We start from the raw sequence: 11,978 nt of genomic DNA on the forward strand, positions 1-11,978 counted from the left end.
TTTTAATCCACCTGACCTTTCAAAATATATCTGAAATTAAATTACTTTATGGGTTAATCCATAAAGATGTTATTCCACAGTTTAAAATGGAGCCACAGATACACAGGGTCTGGTCTAGAGAATAGTTGGTAGCTCCTGTAGGAGGAGTGAAATAGTTTTATGGTTTTTCCAGCACCTGCACCACATCTGAGCAAAGCTCTGTCTGTGTGCATGGCAACACATAGGTGCTAAAACCCTGGTAACTTCTAGCAATGGGGCATAGTGTGGGAAACAGAGTCAGATGACCAGATGCGTGTGATGTCATTCTATACTGAAATAATGTTTTAATATTAGAGGAGACTGAAGTTTCAGTAGCATTCTGTATTCTGTCTTGGATCCGGCAACAAGAACCACTTACCCATCTTGCCTTGCTCTATTCAGTAAGTAGGAACAGAAATTCTTTTAGTCGCTAGGAATAAATAGTAAGACGAGCTAAGTACTATTTTTCTATAACTGTGTGAAACTTTCCATCAGTGTTATTTTTAATATTGCCTGTGTCTGAAATGCTGGGGTTTACTGTAAATATATATTTAATATTTTCTTGTTCTTTTATTATTTATTATTAAATATATTTAAACTTTTCATTGTGGCTGTTTTTTTTAGAAAATATTTAAGCTTTGAGAGTATTTGCCTATATTCATTTGGTGATAACTCTGGCCACTCCTGAAAGCCTTGCTGTTTGGTTGACATTACCATTTGTATTACTATTAATTTCACTCAGCATAATTGGGTACCTTTGTAAGAGCCTTAAAGTAGCTGGCAGAGGTTCTGGTGGCAGTGATAACTACCTTGTAGTTTGTATTCCAAGTGAATGTCCCTCTTCAGTGTCAGTGGTGAGAATTCAGGCTCCTCGATTACTGGCCCAGCATGGGGACATCACACACACACACACACACACACACACACACACACACACACACACACACACACACACATGGAATTACTTACTTTGGTCAACAACATCAGTGGCAAGAATGTCGACCACAGTACGTCAGCAATGTGAATGTCAACAACCAACTCCACATGAGAGAGGAAAATCCTTGCCACATGCAAACAACAGCAACAACAAAGATAAATAAGATATTTTTTGCATGAGGGAAGCACTCCTGCACCCCCCCCCCCAAGTGAGGTCCCCACATTCCCTCCTAATTATATGTACTAACTCTGAGATAGCATAATTCGCAGGGAAAGGGAATATTCCCCTATCTGGGGATTGTTAGTCTAGTCTATTGACCATCTGCATATATCAACTGATATATGGTCAGTTAAACAGATGCTGACCACCCAGTGTTTCAATCAAAAGCCTAAGCCCATATAATATTAATAGCCACAAATACATGCCCTTGTAACTGCTAGTTTTGCAGTTACTTGTTTTTGTCCTGTTTTTTGTTTCTTTTCTTTTCTCCCCCTCACTAAACATAAATAATCCAAAATATGTTTAGGGAGGGAAAATGAAAATGACAAGGTTATTTTCAATTACTATTGGTTCCTCAGGCTGAAGCTATGGACTTGCATCTGCAGGCATTCTGACTGCCCACTTCTACAAATGTTGTTCTCTGATTAAGCCCATTTTTCTATTTGCTGATTGGCTGTGTGACAATAGGAGGTACTGCCAGCCATGCCAGGGAGAAGTAGGGCAGTCGATGTAATACTTGTGCCAGCACAGCTAGCTGGAATTTTATAAATAATTATATGTAATTTGTATATCAAGCAAATTTGTACAGATGTTTGTGCTGAAAATGTGTTTGTGAGCTTTGTGTTAAAATGTATCAACAGTGCACCCTGCTAAAATAAAGAGAAATGCACATGTATTATGGTATCTGAATTATATGTATTTGTTTTAATAGATGACACTGGCACAGCAATGGTTAACTAGCTGTCTTATTTTAAGAAAAATAAGGGAAATGTAAATGAGCTGTTAAATCATTGAATGTCACCCCACAGTGCTGAGTAGGCCCGGACACAGTAGGTCTGGGAGCAGCCATTATCTATTAGCTTTTGTAAAGAAGAGGGGAAGTGTTGTAAATGTTTCTGGCTCCTAACCATTGTCATAAAAGTTCTAAATTTGTATTGTAGCAATCTGCTAGAGCCCTGTCTCAAACTTCAAAAGGAGATATTGTGGGAACCGAGAGTCAGGTGACCAGATGATGTCACTCTGCAAGTCATCTTGAATATTATATTTTACAGGGAGTAATCTTAGAATATAGAGTATTCTGTTTGGAAGCCAGACTAGAAAGACTGCTCACATATTTCATCTTGCCTTGCCCAAGTAAGTTATTAGGGAACAGTATAATTCTCTCAGATTCAGTCAGGAATATGGTGAAGCTTAGTTTAGCGATTGTTTTTCTTTATTTGTGCAAGTCTGTCCACCAATGTTGTTTTCAATATTTTTTCTGATTTGAATTCTGAGGTTTACTGTGAATATATATTCAATATTTTCATATTCTTTTATTATTAAATATATTTAAAGTTTTTATTGTGGATGGCCCTTAGCACTTAACCTTTGAGAGTACTTATATTTATTTGGTGACACTGTGTGGACCTCCAGAAGGCCTAGCCATCTTGGTGAACTACTACCATTTGTATTAGTAGTAATATTGCACAGTATAATTAGACACCCTTTAAGGGCCTTACAGTAGCTGATTGTGAAGTGTCTGGTGGCAGTGATAACTACTTTATACTCTGGGCAGAAGGGGGCACAGCAGGAAAACCTGTGCCAGCCTTTTCCAGGTGTATGTGTGTGAAAATTAAATCTCTCAGGGTGTGTGTGTCAGCTATTCGGGGCAGGGACACAAAGCACTGGGTTTACAGAGAGGGTGCCGGAGGACTTGGCTTGGACACTCGGCTGAGGACCTAACCCTACAGCTGTACTAGTGAGGGAGTCTTATTGGGGATCTGGAGGGAGACAGATATAGAGACATCCAGACCCTGGGCTGAGTCTGTTCCCTGTGTGCTTTTAAGGGAAATTGTACTTGATGCACAGAGGTCTGCATCTGGAAATACTGAGTGTATCCATTTGCATTCCAAGTGCACATCCCTCTCCAGTGTCAGTGGTGAGGATTCAGGATCCTTGATTACTGGCCCAGCATGGGGATGACACATAGTGGTGCCCATCACATATTGGCAGCAGTGGTCAGCATCACATTTTAATTGGTTGGCAGTGGAGAGAATATCACATGTTCACATATTGTTGATCAGTGGTGTTCCACTGCAGTGGGAATTCCTGTAGCCTGTAAGTCATGTCAGTAAAGAAGGTGTTTGTACTCTCAAGCAGCCACATGATAAACAGTCAGAGTCTCATATCACAATAGTTTTATTTATTTACTGTTTGTTAGCTTAGTTAGTCAGGGAGAGCAGCAAGGATATCAGCAGAGGATTATGGTAAGCTGACAAGGAACCAGTTGGCTGAGATGTACCAAGTCAAAGGACTGGTGCATGCCAAATTGACTAAAGGGGAAATTATTGCAGCCTTAGTCACAGCTGCATCACTGACCAGCAACCAGGAAGACAACCATACTGGAATTGGGGATGTACGGCTCCCAAAAACAGGACAGTTCAACTTTTCCTCAGAGGACTTAAAATTCATCTGGAGTTAAAGAGATATGAACTGGAAGCCAAATATTTGGAGCTAGAATCAGCAGAGAGACTGCAGCATTTAGAGGTTGAAGTAGAATCAGCAGAGAGACTGCGGCATTTGGAAGCTGAAGAAAATGAGATGCAACAGCAACATGAAAAGGAAATGCCGACTCTTCATCAGGGTCATGGAGGTAATGGGGAAGGGAGTAGCTGTACCCCAAAGGCAATAAAGTTCAGAAAACTTCTCCCTCAGTACCAAGAAGGTGAAAATTTTGATAATTTTATTCATCTATTTGAAAGAGTATGCAAAGACTATAATGTTGACCGAGGACTGAGGGTAAAGTTCCTCACCCCCTTACTCCCTGGTAAAATTGTAACTGTTGTTTCTAAATTGTCTGAAACTGATTGTTTAGATTATGGTCAAGCTAAGCACTATTTATTACAATGTTTAAAGTTAATACATGCAGCTTACAGATAAAAGTTTCATGAGCATAGACGCAAAGCAGATGAAAGTATATGTGATTATATTGCTGAACTAAGCACTTGTTTTCATAGGTGGGTGAGTGGGTGTCAGGCCACCACTTCTGAAAAGCTGGCAAACCTTTTGGTAAGGGAACAAGCCCTTAGCATTTTGCCTGAGTGCGTGAGAATCTAGTTGATAAGCAGGGAATGCTACTCTGCAGATGAGTTGGGGTAAAAAGGAGACCTATACCTAGCAAGCAGGGCATCACTGCACAGGAAAGGGATACCCAGTGATGTACATTGGTATAAGGGAAACCATGGAGGGCAGCCTAAACCACCCCAACAGAGAATGCCAGTAACAGGGGAAGACACTAGTTCATGTACATGGCCAGGATCAAGGGTTAAATGTTTTAAATGTAACCAGTGGGGCCATGTAGTATACAGATGTCCACAGAGGCAAGGTTGGGAACACAGGTGTGGAAGCCAGCAAGTGAGAATAACAAAATGCCAGTGGTAAGTTGTCTGGAGAAAACAGGGGTACCAAACTACTAGCATAGTTTATATCTGATTTTGGTAGATGGAAAACAGGCCCCTGCCAAGAGAGACACAGCCTCTGAAATAACCACTGTGAAGCCTGCAGTGGTTAAAGAGGAGCAGTACTTGCTTGGGCAGTCCAGTCCAGTCAAAGTTTTCAGAGGGATCCCATTCCAAATGCCTTTGGCCAGGGTTTACCTTGACTGGGAGTGTGGAGAAGGAAGCAAGCAAGTAGGTGTGCTTGAGGATATCCTTGCAGAGGTCTTGATAGGGAATGATTTTGATAATGCAGTACTTTATGTGCATGCAGTGGCATACAGTCAGGCTTGGAGACAGGCATGTGGGTCTGGTGCAGTACTTTATGTGCATGCAGTGGCATTACAGTCAGGCTTGGAGACAGGCATGTGGGTCTGGTAGACTGGGGGGACACAAACAGACCACACACCTGAAGGCAGGACTTATGATGTGGCTACTTCAGTGAGAGAGCTACTCTGTAGAATTGAGACTAAAGGTGAACCAGACTGAATGTAAGGGCAGAGGTGAGTAGTGGTACCCAGGCTGACAATGAGGCACTGCTGGCTGTCAGAAGAGTCCAGACTTACTGTGGAGGGGGAGCTGGGAAGAGTTAAAAAGAGAGCTGAGGCAGGCTCAGCTCTCAGACTCTACATTATAAGGCTTGAGGTAAGCTAGGGAGGCACCTGATTCTCAAGAAAAAGGGGAATCTGTATACTGGAACAAAAGGGTTACTGTATAGAGAGTGAACCCCTGAGAGAGGGCTAGAAGGTGAGGTAATACAGCAATTGGTAGTGCCCAGAGCCTACTGTCTGGCACGTCTAACCATAGCCCAAGAAATTCCATTTACAGGTCATATGGGTATAAAGCATACCAAGAGATGTATTGTGCAAAACTTTTATTGGCTGGGATTTCAAGGGATGTAACAGGGTACTGCAAGACCCGTGAACAGTGCCAAACAGTAGGAAAGACAGGAGACAAGGTCAAAGATCCTTTGATGCCTTTGCCTGTGATAGATGAGCCATTTCAGAGGATAGCTATGGATACTGTGGGGCCTCAGAGTACCCCAAGTTCCACAGGGAAGAGGTATATCCTAGTGGTAGGCTCCTTGATTACTGGCCCAGCATGGGGATAATACACAGTGGTGCTCATCACATCATCACATATTGGCACCAGTGGTGGGTGTCATAGGCAGTAATTGTGGCTTGGGAAACAGTCAGAGAATGGAATGCAGAGCAATCAGTATTAGAAGCAGAGCACCAGAAGACTGCTTCTTACATGAATATGAAGCATTCTCTGGAGTGCCTGAGTGCTAAGCAGCTGAATTTGTTCAGACATGAACTCAGTCAGCCCTGAGGCACCATATAAATGACTATGCATAGAAAAAAAAGTAAGTTCTGCACACTGTAGCAGCCTAGAGCACAGCCACAAATGTATTATGCTTAGGTTTATGTACAAGTGGAAAACTGCTCCATCTGAAGACACTGCTATCATTAAACATAGTAACTGTGTCAGGTATTTCAATGCAATGATATCATCTTTTAAAAGACAAAGCTGATACAGGTAATCCCAACAGTAATATTTTTAACTGCTGACTTCCTAGAAGATTTCTGAGAAAAATAAACCAGCATAAGTCTTTCAGATGAAGGAGCATATATAACTATCTTTCCCTGTGAAATGGCACATCTAATTATTATAACTTTAAGTTACTTGTTCACTGCTTATTAAAGGAAACAACATTCAGATAATTCTCAAGAGATTTGGATAGGTGACATCCAAAAGCAAAATTTGGCAAGGTGGATTGAATTAAAAGGATTTCTGTATACTTCAGCCAACAGCTATGTTAGTATACAGATTCTTTCGCTTCAGCTACAATCTTGCCTTTTAATTTAATTCTTGTTATAGGCTGGCTGTTTAACAGTTTGTTTGTTTGTACCGCATTGTTTTATAATGTTATACAAGGTATGTTGAAAATACTGAATAATAAAAAAAAGTCATAGCAATGTCATAGAATGACAGCCTTGACAGATTTTTCTTTCTAATAACCTGGTTAGAAATACCTTCACAGGAAAACAAAGCTTGAAAATAAAGAAACACCTAGAAGATACACAGCCACTTTCCACCGGTAGGAAAAACTAGTTTAACAGGATCTAAAATCTGAGAAGGATATCATTACATCTCCTGCTATGGGAGAAATTGGTGCAATTGAAGTAGAACACAGAGACACACTGGTTACACTGGTTACTGTTAGATCATAAGCATGTTTTATCCCAGTAATTAGTCATGTGATCTGACCCAGTGGGAGAGAACGCCACTACACTGGTCTACATTTCTGTGCCAAAGACGTAGGCTGTGACTTTCTTTACTTGCTTGCAAGTGATACTATAGGGGCTATAAATGTAAAAAATATTTGTTAGCTTCTGATAACATCCTGTCATTTTTCATATTCTGTTTGCAAGTAAAATGTAGTAGTGTCAGTGTATATATTGTACTTATTCTGCAGATGGAAAAAAAACTTAGGCAGATAGACAGGAATGTAGTAGAGAAAATCTGAACAAATTTCAGGTAAATTCTTTACGACATTGTTCATCTCCCCCCAAAACCACAAATATATAAACATACACACAAAGAAAACTTTTTTTAAATGTCATTATTGTCCTTCGTTACTAATACTTGGAGTTGCAGCAGGGTTTATAGGCAGGAACCAGCAGTTATCCAGCTGCAACGCGATCAGCAACGAAGACTTACGTAGATATGCCTGACGAAGGACCCAATAAACTTCGACCTAACTGTAAGTCATGCAACCCAATGCTTATTTGGTTCCTACCAATAGTGCGTGCATCATGATGGCAACATTTATTATTATTATTGCTATTGTTCTTGTCCACGTGCTACATAATCAGGATATGTGAGATGCAATCTGATTATTGCTACTTGCAAATTGACAATCTATTTTTAACTGTGAATGCTTTCCTTTCATGTATGTGTGCCCGTTACCCTTACACTGATACCTTCCTTTCCCTAATCACAAGTATTTATTTAATTTTTCTTACTGGCCATCAGAGCTATTGCTTCATATCAATAACTAATGACTCTGTGTCATAATATGCAAACTGAACTAGACTTCTGTTGTTTCTTTGAATTGTATTATTCATACAGTGGCCTTGCTTTTGTCACTTTGTATATAAAAGTTACTTTCCTCTGTTTCTCTTTAATAGTTGCAATAATTTTTATTTGTGCTTCTTGACTTGGGTCATTTCTTATGTCAGTTTCCCCCAGTTTATCAATTCAATAACCATGGCTCAAATAAATAACAGAATTCAGTCTAATTCATTATTAGTTTATATTAAAAAGACTAAAAAAACACACGTATATTATTTATATATATATATAAACAAGGAAGAAAGCAACAACCGATAGTCTCACAGTCACGGACTCGCCAATAAGTGGTGCACGACCACCTCTACTTCAGACAAAAAGTTTATTCCTCTAACACGAATAAGGTCACAAATGATGAAAATGCATGAATGCTTCCGTGCTTTCCCCCACAAGCATAGTGGGCTTCTTCAGAACGTTTTTTACTAACCTTGTCTCACCTTATATTTAAAGTTTGGCGCCAATAATCAACGGATACAAAACTAACAAATGTGTATCCGTTTAAAACATTCATAGCATTTAAAGCAACACCTACATAATACTTGGCATTTTCTAACTCGCCCGTATATATCATATCCATTAAAAGCACTTGCAAGTGTATAAGGAAGATGTTTCCTCTAGATAAATCATAACTTCTCCCGAAGACTACTGTATATATCTATACACTTTAAAAAATAATATAATATATATTTCTATGCACTTTAAAATGTGGGTACTGGAACAAGTACCATAAATAGTCAATAAAAATCAATAAAAAACATTAAAATTAACCTTATATGAACATTTCACAAAATTCGCAAAATAACAATGAAATTACTTTAAAATGAAAAACTACCAATCAGCATTCGGTATCCAATATTATACCCAATCAAAACACTTTTAAATAAGCTAATCAATCATTGCCGTTGGTGTATATAGAATCGTCACTGGTTAATAACTCAAATTAAACATTCCAAATGGTGTGTGTTATAGCAAATAAACATATTTTGTGTAAACTTAATCTAGTTTGTTATTCATATTAAGAGTGTACACAACCTTATAGCAGACTTCATCCAATATATATTGTCTCATCTACACTTGTTGAATAAAACACCTATGTACCAGCTCCATTATGCTTGCAGGCCCAACGATATACATCACGGCAAATAAATGTTCTGTACAACAAAAACAACAACAACATTCTCATTATTACTTAGTCTTCACAAAATGACCCTTATATATTCTCATTATTACTCAATCTTTATAGAATTTTATATCTATCTATATATATATATATATATATATATATATATATATATATATATATATATATATATATTTAAATCTCCTGAGATATCTACCATGCAGCTATTGGAATGTTACATTATACATCCTATCAGGTTAGTACCTATGTAAATTCATCCAAGACCTGTCATCATAGTACTAGCATTGCTATTGGATGTAGCTGTAATTTAGGCCCTCTTATTGGTGTTCATTTAAACAAATAGAAACATCATATTCCATTTTTAAACCAATACAAATTGTGATTAGATGCTGCTCTTATTACTTAATTCTGGGCTACATTTATATATGCATAAGCGTGCATGATGCATAGTAGCTATTAAGTAAAGATCATAGCTGTGTCCTGTCTTGTAAACACCCTTAAGATTCACCATCTTGTGTAGAACAAGCTCTATACATTAAATGAACGTACTGCCCTATATTTAAATGTGCTGATTAAGTACAAACCCAAGTATAATGCCCAGTAATCCACATTTACTTAAAAAATGTATGTATGTATGTATATATATATATATATATATATATATATATATATATATATATATATATATATATATATTAACTGAAAAGTATACATATGTGTGAAAAATAAATAAAAAGGTATACAAAAAATTTGTGTATCATTAGTACTTAACTTGCGAACCATAAAAATTGCCTAATGTTTGTCTTCTAACTTTATAGGCTAAAATTTCAAAGTTATACAATTTCATTGCTGGAAATAGAACAAATCACGATCTTGTATTTATATAAGCCACCAATGAATGATGAAACATATGATATGTATATATTACATATAAATCAGCGCATTTAAATAAGGAGCAATAAGTTTATTTAATGTATAGTGCTTGATCTACACAAAATAGTGACTCTTAAGGGTGTTTACAAGACAGGACACAGCTATGATCTTTACTTAATAGCTACTATACAACATGCACGCGTATGCGTATATAAATGTAGCCCAGAATTAAGTAATAAGAGCAGCATCTAATCGCAATTTGTATTGGTTTAAAAATGGAATATGGTGTTTCTATTTGTTTAAACGAACACCAATAAGAGGGCCTAAATTACAGCTACATCCAGTAGCAATGCTAGTACTATGATGACAGCTATTGGATGAATTTACATAGGTACTAACCTGATAGGATGTATAATGTAACATTCCAATAGCTGCATGGTAGATATCTCAGGAGATTTATATATATATATATATATATATATATATATATATATATATATATATATATATATATATCATTCTATGAAGATTAATAATGAAAATATATATAGGTCATTTTATGATGACTGAGTAATAATGAGAATACAGATTATTTATCTGCGGTGATGTATATTACTGGGACTGCAAGCATAATGGAGCTGGTACATAGGTACATACCTCTCAAGTGTACCTCATTACAAGGAATGTACCTCATTTGGGGTCTTAAAAAGTTCATGTTCCTCAAAGTTCCTCAAAGTTCCACATTGAAAGAGTCTGTCACACATTCAGTGTTAGGAATTTTTTTTAAGTGAAATCCATGGTAAATAAAAACTAATCATATTAATTAATTAAATTATCTTCTTTATAAGTAAAACCAACATATTTTACCCATCCTATGACCTTCCTAGTTGAAGTTATTAGTAAGCCATTAGTATGTGTTCCACATTTTGCCCATTTGTTCCACATTATGAAGGCGAGTGTTCCTCATTTTGGAGATGGACGGTTGAGAGCTATAGGTCTGTTATTAAACAAGTGTAGATGAGACAATATATATATTGGATGAAGTCTGCTATAGGGTTGTTTACACTCCTAAAATGAATAACAAACTGGATTAAGTTTACACAAAAGTATGTTTATTTTCTATAATACACACCAACTGAAATGGTTAACTTGAGTTCTTAACCAATGACGATTCTATATACACCAATGGCACCGATTGGTTAGCTTATGTAAGAGTTATTTGATTGGATATAATATTGGATACCGGATGCCGATTGGTAGTTTATTATTTTAATGTAATTTCATGAATTGTTATGGCATAAACTTTGTGAAATGTTTATTGGATAACAATTCATATAAGAAGCAACATTGTCATTTGTCAATAGATCTGATAAAGGGTGTTATACCCGAAAGTGCTTATCCGTTCCTGTATTTGTTTTTAATCTTGGAATATTAAGCTGTTTTACGTGCCCTTAATATAGTGGTATTTTTTCTCTTTTGCTACAGTGTTTGGATACTGCTACATTCCCTTAGCAGCCTTCTGGGTATATATTTTTAGATTTATATAAATATGTATGTATGTATTCCCTATTATCAGTCAGTTTTTTGGAAAAACTCTGTAATGTCAATACACTTTGGTCAACAATGCAGACAGTCAACAGCTGTGTGAGAATGAACAACCCTTGAGAATATGCCCTTTCCCCAAGGATTGAGCACTACTGGATTAAGTGTGTATATGTGTGTGTGTGTGCTTGTGTGTGTGTGTGTGTGTGTGTGTGTGTGTGTGTGTGTGTGTGTGTGTGTGTGTGTGTATGTGTAGTAGATATATATATATATATATATATAAAATGTATGTATAATTAGCAGGGGATATGGGGGCAGAGACCACCATATGGGAGGTACAGGGGACAAAAATATTGTTTTCAAAGTTTGCATGTTCCAAGGATTAGCCTCAGAGCATGTACAATAGCATGTCGATGTTTGTTTGTCAACATTAAGTTTGTCAGCTTTTGCAAAGTCGATGTAGCAGCCGTTCAACGGTTGCAATGTTATAAAAGTTTTACATTGTATTGCTGAGATAAACATGCTAAATCTTTTTTATTTTAATAACTTAAAGGACACAATGTAGTTTTGTTTTTTAAGTTTTGTTTGATGTTGCTGAATATTTCTATTGCTGGTGTTATTACTTTACAACATTTAACAA

The sequence above is a fragment of the Protopterus annectens genome, chromosome 12.part0, assembly GCF_019279795.1.
Source record: "Protopterus annectens isolate FY-2018-M chromosome 12.part0, PAN1.0, whole genome shotgun sequence".
In the NCBI taxonomy this organism is placed as follows: Eukaryota; Metazoa; Chordata; order Ceratodontiformes; family Protopteridae; genus Protopterus; species Protopterus annectens.